The sequence below is a fragment of the Peromyscus eremicus genome, chromosome 7 (genome assembly GCF_949786415.1).
Source record: "Peromyscus eremicus chromosome 7, PerEre_H2_v1, whole genome shotgun sequence".
Taxonomy (NCBI): Eukaryota; Metazoa; Chordata; class Mammalia; order Rodentia; family Cricetidae; genus Peromyscus; species Peromyscus eremicus.
This window is the reverse complement of record NC_081422.1, coordinates 114,524,623-114,535,778: the sequence shown is the minus strand read 5'-3', so window position 1 is coordinate 114,535,778 and position 11,156 is coordinate 114,524,623.

The following is an 11,156-nucleotide window of genomic DNA, read 5'->3' as shown; positions in this document are numbered from 1 at the left end:
ATCATTGTTGTCATTATGACTTGGTTTGTTTGGGTTTGGTTTAACTCCCAGCTCTGAAATGCTGCAATTCTTTGCCACAGAACTGCAGTCCTCTTGGTTTTAGGGATTGGGTTATAAATTATCCCATTAGACTAGAAATAGCCCCTAAATCACACCCTAAGAGTGGGAGCCTGGAGCGCAGACCCAAGCACAGCTGGCGAGAGCAATTTTCAGCTCAGAAAAAAAAGTCACACAAAATAGAAGAAGCACTGATTCTTCCCAACGCAGGTGATGCCCAGAAAACAGCTTGACAGCTGTTTCCACCCCCCCCCCCAGGTCCCTCTTCTCCCCTACACACCCCACCCCTGGAGATTTTGCTGAATAATACTCAGTGAGTCTCAAGCTAAAGCCCCTGTTGCAACTTTTCCTCACCGACGCGACGGTGTTACTTTTCTACCACTGTGAGGTAGAAACACCATGACCAGGCAATTCGCTATAGGAAGGGCTTGCTCTGGGCTCAGGGTTTACATGACTGGACTCCATGATGGAGGAGCAGAGGCAGCAGGAGGCCGGCTTGGCGGTCAAAAGCAGCAGCTCACAAAACGGAAGCAGAGGAAGCTAGATGGGAATGGCAAGTGGCCTTTGACACTCCAAAGCCACCTCCCGGTGGCACAGTTTCTTCACTCAGGTGGCACATCCTAATCTTCCCCAAATAGCTTCGTCAACTGGGACCAAGTAGTCAAATTATCTGAGCCTCTGAGGTCTTTGTGTGACTGTGTTGTCCTGAGTGCTTGGAACACAGTACTGCCTGTATTCTCCTGGGTGCTGCAAGCATAGTACTGATCACCTGCATTAATTATCCTGAGTGCTTGGAGCACAGCGCTGCCTGTATCACCTGAGGTGCTGGGGACAAAGTGTGAACCAAGCTCCCTACATCTTCACATGCTGACAACTTAGTCTCTTCATTTTCAAAATTTAGTGTAAGTGTTGGAAAGATGTTTCTATTTTAAATCTCTGCTGCTCTGATAATGTCCTCCCAAGGTTCCCTGAAGCAAAATTAATTTGGTGAAACAAATCAGTTGTTGTTCCACTCATTGTTATGGTAATAGAGAAATTAGGTTTTTAATTAAGGCTGAGGAGGGATGAGAGAGCAGTAGGGAAACAAACACCCCTGTGGCTGGAGGCAGAAGGGACGCCAGGAGACCCTTCTTGCTATATAGAATCCCTGCCCTCAGAACACCCGAAGGTCACCTGGGTGACATGTGACTTCGGTCTTGGGGGCTAGCACCCACTAGACTGGCATGCAACCACCCACTTTAAGGGAGGTGTGCTGCTGGGGTCACTGCCTGGTGGTGAGGGAACTGAGGTGCAGAGAGGCTGCACAAGGCACCCAGGCCACTCGCTGTGAGAGGAACGCAGCCTTCACACCCAGGCGGTTTGATTCCTGGATGCTCAGGCTCCACCCTCCATTCACTTTGGGGACCTAAAGGTATCCACAAGTGTCCAATGTATGTATCATTCACTTTGATTCTTTGAAATTATGATGATATTCTAGATTATTAAATAAATACATGTTAATTAAAGAAAGTAAAGGGAAAGGGAGTAGAAAAGGCAAGAAATAAGAAATTACTAAAAAAAAGAAAAAGAAAAAGGAAGGAAGGAAGGAAGGAAGAAAGAAAGAAAGAAAGAAAGAAAGAAAGAAAGAAAGAAAGAAAGAAAGAAAGAAAGAAAGAAAGAAAGGGAAAGGGAAGGGAAGGGAAGGAAAGCTCTCTTCCTATCTACACAGACTTTGCATTCCCAGCAGGGATGGCATAGCCTCTAAGGAGACAAAATTGGTCCCTGTGGGGAGAAAAGAGTATTTCCTGTGTCCCCAAAGCACAGACTTTTCTTTAGTACATAAGCACATATATAACATGTGTGGTAAAATGGTACTGTGGGATGAACTTGGGAAATATGTGAAATGCTTCCTCAGAGGGCTGGAGAGATGGCTACACCGGGCAGCAGTGGCTACATGGTGAAGAGATGGACACACGGCGGAGATGGACACACGGCGGAGATGGACACGCGGTGGTGGAGATGGACACACGGACACACGGTGGAGATGGACACATGGTGGAGATGGACACACGGCGGAGATGGACACACGGTGGAGATGGACACACGGTGGAGATGGACACACGGTGGAGAGATGGACACGCGGCGGAGATGGACACACGGCGGAGATGGACACGTGGTGGAGATGGACACACGGCGGAGATGGACACACGGCGGAGATGATGGACACACGGCAGAGGTGGACACGCGGCGGAGATGGACACACGGCGGAGATGGACACGCGGTGGAGATGGACACGCGGTGGAGATGGACACACGGCGGAGATGGACACACGGCGGAGATGGACACACGGTGGGAGGTGGACACGTGACTAAAGTGTTTGCTCTGCAGACAAGCTGAAGAGAGTTCAGAATTCAGATCCCAGAACCCACAGAAATGCTAGGTGGACATGTGGACCCAGAGTCCACTAATTCAGCTAGACTGGCGAGCTGCTTGCCCTGGGGACCTCCTGTCTCTACTTCCTTAGCCCTAGGATTACAGACTGGCCACTCCTACCCAGCATTTACACGGGTATTGGGGATCCAAATTCTGGTCCTCATGCAGCAAGCACCTTATCCTCTGAGCCATCTCTGTAGCCTGTTTTCTTTGAGAAGTAAGAGTGGATATTTTCTGCTTGGTTCAAGGCTTGCCCAGCCGTAGGACAGAAAGACAGTGCCTAAGGATTCATTTCTGCAGAGTGTCCAGAGTGGACTCCATGAGCAATAAGGCCCTTCGTGGTCCATCGGTCCACATAGGCGGGGCGGCCTTCCTTTCCTAGGGTCACTGAGCACTTCAGAGACCTTTTGGTGTAGCCCTACACTCTGGTCCATCTCCCCACCACCCAGTGAAGGGTGGAGAAGGAAAATATGCTCGTACCTGGTAAAAGTTGTTCAGCTGGGAACTTGGCTATAGTGTTGCTATGGCAACCAGAGCAGCCGCATTAAGAGGGAGCCATGCTCCTTGTCAGAGTGTGTGTGTGGGGTGTGTGTGTGTGTGTTACAGAGGGAGGGCACGAGATTCCCGTCAAGAAGGGGCCAGCGTTCCACATCAGGCTTGGCACTGTACCTTAAACCGGTGCCCTTCATTCCCACTTGGGTGCTACCTCAGGCGATTTGAAAACAGCATGAGGCCAATCCTTTCCAAATTGTCTGGATTAACTCCGTGTCTGTGGAAATCCTCCCCTGAGTGCTTCTGCCACGTTTTGTGGAAGCTTCTTTTCTCGTGATGCCTCAGCCAGGTGGCTCTGCACACGGTGCTCACAGTGCCTGCTCACTGGGAAGTGCTCTTAACAGCAGTGAGCCCCTAAGCTGCAACTGCTAACAGGAGCGGACTTAGCCTTGAATTTTCATTTACTTGATCTCTTTGAAGAGGGTCTAGGATTTCCAGGTTTTTTTTTTCTTTTTGCAACCTTTGTGTCTTCTCCTGCAACTAAAATTTTTTACCCACCAGGCATGGTGGTGAATACCTGCAATCTCAGCTCTCAGGAGGCTAAAGCAGAAGGATCATGAGTTCAAAGCTAACCTGGGCTATATGGTGAGACCCTATCTTATTAAAAAAAAAAAAGTTTTATATGCTTTGAGTAGTTTTACTTAACATAAACTTTTATTTTTTCAATGAAGGAAATTGGACCCAGAGAATCAAACAGGCTTTCCCACCCAGCAATAATTATTTTAACTTTCAATGGAAAAGTCTAAATCACGTGTAACTGGAAAAAAGTATAGGAGATATTGGATACTAGAGTTCTCTACATCCTCTTCCCTCAGACGCTGGCGGTCAGAGGTGTTTGGGGTCTGTCAAGCATCAGGCTCTGGACAACCATTTTCAGAGGCCTTACCCACTGAACCTTTGTGCTGGTTTTAGCACATGACCCCACTGAACCCTCACATTAGCAACATGCGGTAGATATGAAGATGCTGGTGATCTCTGCCTTACAGAACAGGAAGCGAAGACAGGGTAGAGGTTACCTGAGTTGTAAGGTGGAGCTCTGCCAGCCTAACAGAGAGGTCTTCCAGGGGCCCAGACTACCCTAGGGTGGGAAAAGGGAAGACTCCTCAAAGCCAACCAGAGTTCCTCCCAGCTTCCACCCTTCTGCTTCTGACCCTCCTTCCAGCATCTCTTACAGGGTTATTTCCTGTTAGAGATAGCCTTCCTCCCTCCCTCCCTTACCCCCTCCCCATTTCTTTCTGAATTTTTAAATTTTGCTTTAGGTATTTCTATGTTTTGTTTTTGAGACAGGGTTTCACACTGTAACCCGACCTGTTCTGGAACTCACTATATAACCTAGACAGGCCTCAAAGCCTTGACCCTCCCGCCTCAGCCTCCCAGCTGCTGGGGTTACAAGCATGTACCATTATCTTGGCTCAAGAAAAGAATCTGCTCATCACTCCACCCTTCAGAAATTATTGCTCAGGTCTCAGACTTGGTTTTCTGGTCACCGTGAAGTCTAGAACGTCAAAAGCCTTATCTCTGAGGCACCACCTCTGCCCCAAACTCCAAAGGCCCGAATCACAACAGAGCCGGTTCATTTCAGTCCTTTCTGGGAGATAAGACTCAGCCTCGTGTCTATTTTTAGCAGCAGAGGTGCTGTGGATTGGAATGAGTTAGCCTCAGTGAGGATGCTCCCGTTCCAATTTAAAATATTATTCCTCCACACATTGTATCCGAGAAGACTGAAATGATCAGCTGTCTCTGTGAGAAAATATTAATTGCATTGCTGAGAAATCAAACGTGCTAATAATATCTCAACTAGTCAGATGCAGTGAAAAGCCAAGCGCCATTCAATACTGCCTTCTACAAGAGGACCATCTTTATGCAAGTGTGTGTGTGTGTGTGTGTGTACACACGTGTGTACATGCACATATGGTGTGCATGTACGTGTGAAACCAGAGTCCATGGCGTAAAAGATAAGTGGTTGGAAAACAAAGGCCTGAGGTGAACGGACTGGTGGGGTCAGGTCAGTCAGGGAAGAGAAGAGGGCCGGCAAGGAGAGAGAGGCTGTCTAAGGACCGTGTCAACAGAAGACCTCCAGGGTGCTGTGTCAGGTTCCCACTGCGATGCACCTGCAATCCAGCTGCTCTGCTTCATTTCTGTTGCTGGGACAAGCACCCCGGCCAGAAGCAGCAGAGGCGAGAAAAAGGTTATTTGGCTTACAGTTCCAGGTTTCGGTCTATGCATGCCAGGAAGTCAGGGCAGGGTCTCAAGGAGTTAGTGGCATCACATCGGTCACCAGCAGAAGGAGAATAAACACATCCTTGCTTCAGCTTTCTTCAGTCACACAGTTCAGGGCTCAGCCTAGGGAATGGTGCCTCCCACAGCAAGCTCCAGCTACACCAATTAAAAGACAGTGCCTAGATATGCCCACAGACTGACATGATCAAGGTAATTCTTCAGTAAGACTCTCTTCCCAGGTTGTGTCAAGTCAACAGTAAAAACGAATCAGCACACCAGGCCAAGCATGTCCTCTCCACGAGCTTCCAAGGAGTGAATTACAGAGGTGTCCTACAGAAGATGCCTTACCCACATTCCCTCACTCAGCACTTCATTCCTGTGGCCCCAACATCAACCTCTGGCCTCTGAATGTGTGCACATGAGCGCACACGCACACACACACACACACACACACACACACACACACACACACACTTTTAAGTTCCAGGAAGATCTATCAGCGATAAGCAGAGGAGGGGAAAAGTAAAACAGTTTTGGTAAGATTCCGGGCTTGAACCTGATGGCTTCAGTGCCCCTCCCAGGCCTCTTCTCTCTGGCTTCAGCTGCCTCTAGTGTGAGGACAACAACAGCGAGTCATCTGTAATAGACATGGTGGGTATCACCCAAGTTCCAGCCCACTTTCTTCTTCTGAGTGACACTAATGTGGCTTGAAAACTTGATCCGTATCCTGGAGTAGACAGACCCTCGTCCATCCCTGCCAACCATCAAAGCAGACACAGCAGCCCAGGCCTAAGTTATCGGCACTTAGCCCTCCCCTGCTGCAGTCACTGATGAGACATGCCCTTGCTCCATCAGCCTCTCCCTTTAAGAGATGGAGGCCAGGGCACAGCTTGTGATTGGCTTTGCCCCTGGGCGATGGAAGGGACAGAATGCCAGTGCCGACCGAGGCTGTTCATGCTTTCCTTCTCTCAAAAGCCTGCCCAGTGCCATGACAGACCCTTTTCGACTACACCCAGACTGGCCTCCAGAAGCATGAAAATGTGGAACAGAGACCAGCCATTGGCAGTGTGAACTGCAGACGAATAAGGTCAACAGGAACTGGCCAAGATGAGGTGTCTGGCCAACCCAAAGAAACATGGCCTCAAATAAGTATTTATTGTCACACACCACTACTTTCTGATGGCTTGATTGCTTGTAACTGGACATTAAACCCAGGGGTTAGCCCAGGCTAGGCAAGCACTCTACCACTATTATGCACCCAGCACTGTAGTTGTGATTATTTTCTTATTATTGTTGCTGCGGATACACAGACGACTAAGACAAACAGCAATTCCATGTGCAAGCCAAGCGGATACTGCTCAGATAGACAGAGTTCCCGTGGATAGGGAGGTGGAGAGGGCAGGGCCTGGAGCAGGACACCCTGTCCAGAGGCCTGCAAACTTTTGCTTGTATGCACATCTTAAAAAGCAGTTCTCAAAAGCAATATCCACTGTCACATATTTTTAATTCCAGGGCTAAAAGTTTTCATCATAAATTTAAGTGATTGCAAGGGATATAATTTTCAATTCACTGCAAATATTGACGTTTAGACATAAAACCATCAGTTTTTAATAAAATATTAAAAAGAATTTGGAGCTCATGATTATTTTATGCCCATTGCCATCCAATTTAAAATGTATGAATAGAACTTTTTTAACCATTGGGAAATATCATACCTCCTTTTCCTCCTTGAATTTGTATTCCTCTTCTACTTCTTCCACAAATATTTAACAAACTTTAACTCTTAAGTTTTAAAAGTATTTTATTTATCATGCTATATACATTTAAAATACATTAAATACAGATCTTAATACATTCAAAAATCTTAGCCAGGAGTAGAGGTCCACGCCTGCCATCCCAGGACCCAAGAGGCCGAGGCAGGAGGACAGGAGAGTTCAAGGTCACCCTGGGCTCCGTACCAAGATGCCATCCAAAAACGAGAAGGGTGGTGAGATGGCTCAGCAGGAAGAGGCACTTGCCACCAGACCATGCAAACCTGAGGACCCGGGTTCAATCCCAGAACCATCACTGTAAAGGTGGGAGGAGAAAACACTCATGCTGTGCTCTGGCTTCCGGATGCTTGCTATGCCATGTGTATCTACAGACGCACACACACACACACACACACACACACATGCTCACACATACACACATCACACAAATCTCACACATACACATCACACACACACATTACACACACACTCACACACATATGCATCATACACACACATCACACTCACATGCTCACACACACATACACACATCACACACACACATCTCACACACATACACATCACACATATACATACACATCACATACACACATACACATCACACACACACACTGCCACATATATACTCATCACACACACATACACATCACACACACACACACACACACACACACACACACATACACACACACAAATTGTCCTAGTTTGCTTTCTATTTCTGTGATAAACACAGTGACCAAAACCCACTTGGTGAGGAAGTGTATTTGGCTCTCATGTGTGGGTCACAGTCTATCACACAGAGAAGTCAGGACAGGAACAGAAGCAGAGGACATGGACGGGTGCTGCTCACTGGCTTGCTCCCCATGACTTGCTCAGCCTGCTTTCTTACACATCCCAGGGCCACCTGCCCAGGATGGCACCACCCAGAGCAGGCTGGGCCCTCACATGTCATTGATCAACCAAATGCCTCACCATTTTGCCTCCAGGCCAGTCTGATGGGGGCATTCTCCCAACTGAGGGTCACTCTCCCAGATGACCCTAGTTTGTGTCAAGTTGACAAAAAACTAACCCACACAATAATAATCAAAACTCATTGAAAATTACCTCTCTTGTAACCTTTAGGCGCTTCATGTTTAAAAACTTGCCCTGGATTAAACAGTTGCATAACTGACTAGATCTGCATAATAATGCTGCCAATTTTGATCATCTTTAAGCATAAAAAGTTAAACACACTTGAAAATTCATCTTCTAATGAAATGAAATGTGATCTGTCTTTTGGTTTGCATTTAATGAGGGAAAAGGAGAATCTGCTGAAAGCCCCAGAGACGAGCAACTGGAGCAGTTAGCGCTGCTGTCGTGGAGAGTGGGAAGTTCTACTACCTCATGTGGCAACGCAAGCCAGCACTAACTACCCTCGGATGCTTTCACGACAGGACCTCGTAAAATGTAGAATAATACACACCACCTCCAAATCAAGGCAGCTAATGTTTTTCATAGGCACACATTAGTTATCATAATGATGGATTTCATGATGACATGTTCACAGATGAATATTCCAGATGTTTGATCACAGTCACACACACATACACACACACACACACACGCATAGACACACACAGAGACATACACAAACACAGACACACACACAGAGACACACACACACACAGTCACACACACACAGAGTCACAAACACAGACACACACAGAGACACACACACACAGTCACACACACACACAGAGTCACAAACACAGACACACACAGAGACATACACAAACACAGAGACACACACAGTCACACACACACAGAGTCACAAACACAGACACACACACACAGACATACACAAACACAGACACACACACAGAGACACACACACACAGAGTCACAAACACACACACACACACACACAGAGACATACACAGACACACACACAGACACACACACAGAGACACACACAGAGACACACACACAGACACACACACACCTCCTCTTGTCACCTCTTTTCTATTGGTGTCCTTTCTACTTTCCTGTCTTTGATGAGGGATGACTGTGATGGTCAACAGTGTGACAAAGGCTAGAACACCTGAGAGACAGCCCTCTGGGCATGCCTGGAGGGGATTCCACTGATTGTCCTGTTGAGGTGGGAAGACCTGCCTACTGAGAAGGACATCATGGATTGTGTAAGGGGACAGATGGGGCTAGGCAGCAGCATGCATGCCTTGCTCTCTACCGCAGATGTGGGGCCTAATGTGACAGCAGCTTCAGGTTCCTGCTGCCTCGATGTCTCTGCCTCAGTGGACTGTACTGTGACCCATGGGCTAAAACAAACCCTTTCCCTCTTATGTTGCTGTGTTCAGGGGGTTTTATATCAGCAACAAGAAAAGGAGCTAAGACAGTGAGCCACTGGGTTTCACTGACGTAGCTGAGAGGAGCGTGGGGTTGGGGCGGTTACCTGTGGCTATAACCCTGAAGAAAATGTCTCCCTCATTGTGGCAGTTTGAACATGTGTGGCCTTACTGGAGGAAGTGTGTCAGTGGGTGCAGGCTTAGAGGTCTCATATATGCTCAAGCCATGCCCAGTGTCTTAGTTCACTTCCTGTTGCCTGTATATCAAGGTGTAGGCTCTCAGCTCCAGCACCATGTCTGCCTGCAAGCCACCATGCCCTACCATGATGATAATGGACTAAACCTCTGAAACTGTAAGCTGCCATCTCAATTAAATGTTTTCCTTTGTAAGGGTTGCTGTCTTCATGGTGTCTCTGCACAGCAATAGAAACCCTAAATTAAAACCGAAGTTGGTACCAGGGACTGGGGTGTTACTATGGTAACCATGACCGTGTTTTTGTTTGGAGGAATCTGGACTGTGGTACTTTGGGTTAGGAAAACAGTGGGATACATTAAGTACTGATTAATGGGCCATACTAGTAGAAGCATGGAACATAATGGTGCTGAGAATGATATAAACTGTGGGGGGCTGGCTCAAGAAGTTTCAGAGGGGAATTTCAGTGTGTTGCCTTGAGATCTTTCTTGTGATATTTTGGTGAAGAAAGTGGCTGCCTTTTGCCCTTGTCTGAAGATTCTGCCTGAGGCTAAAGTGAAGAGATTTGGATTAATTCCATTGGCAGAGAAAAATCTCAAAATAGCCTAGTATAGACTCTGTCATGTGGTTACTAGTGTTTTAAGATGGGTGACATTTGTTTATGCTGTGGAACATTTGTTTAATGATGCAAAGATATGTTGCATTCTTTTATGTTGCATTTGCTTAACTCTGTGAAGCTGTGTTACTTGGCTTGTCTAAAATACCTGGTTGGTCTAATAAAGAGCTGAACAGCCAATAGCAAGGCAGAAGAAAGGATAGGCGGGGCTGGCAGGCAGAGAGAATAAATAGAAGGAGAAATCTGGAAGGAAAAGAAGAAGAAGAAGCAAGAAAACAAGGAGAGAAGGACATCAGGGGCCAGCCAGCCAGTCACACAGGCAGCCACAGAGTAAGAAGGAAAGAAAGGTGTACAGAAATCTAGAAAGGTAAAAGCCCAGAGAAAGAAGATAGACGGGATAACTAAAGTTAAGAAAAGCTGGCTAGAAACAAGCCAAGCTAAGGCTGGGCATTCATAAGTAATAAGCCTCCATGTGTGTTTACTTGGGAGCTGGGTGGTGGGCCCCCAAAAGTGCTAAAAAGAGTAAAGAAAACAACCAACAACATACTAGTGTTCAAGGAGCAAGCTGAGAACACCAGGAGGGGAGTGGAGCTGAGTCCTGTGTTCAAGGAGATAAACAGATGAAGAAATGGATTAAAGGGAGTGGTGACCTCAGGGCAAGGTCCCATCCAGCTAAATTCCCAGCTTGTGAAAAGGAATTAAAGAAAAACAGAGCCTGGTGTGGTGGTGCATGCCTTTAATCCCAGGCACAGGCTGGCAGATTTCTGAGTCTGAGGCCAGCCTGATGTACAGAGCAAGTTCAAAGGACAGCCAAGCTTAGTCAGTGAAGGTAACCATTGAAAATAGAAAACTGGCAAAGACGTAATTGAACAAGGAAGTCATGTTCCAGCCCCAGCAAGCAGCAGAACTTGCCAGCTTCGGCCACGGCCACATTGTTCTGGTTTTAAAGTTAAGGACAGAAGAAAGGGGCTATGTAATTTGCCCCCAAGACT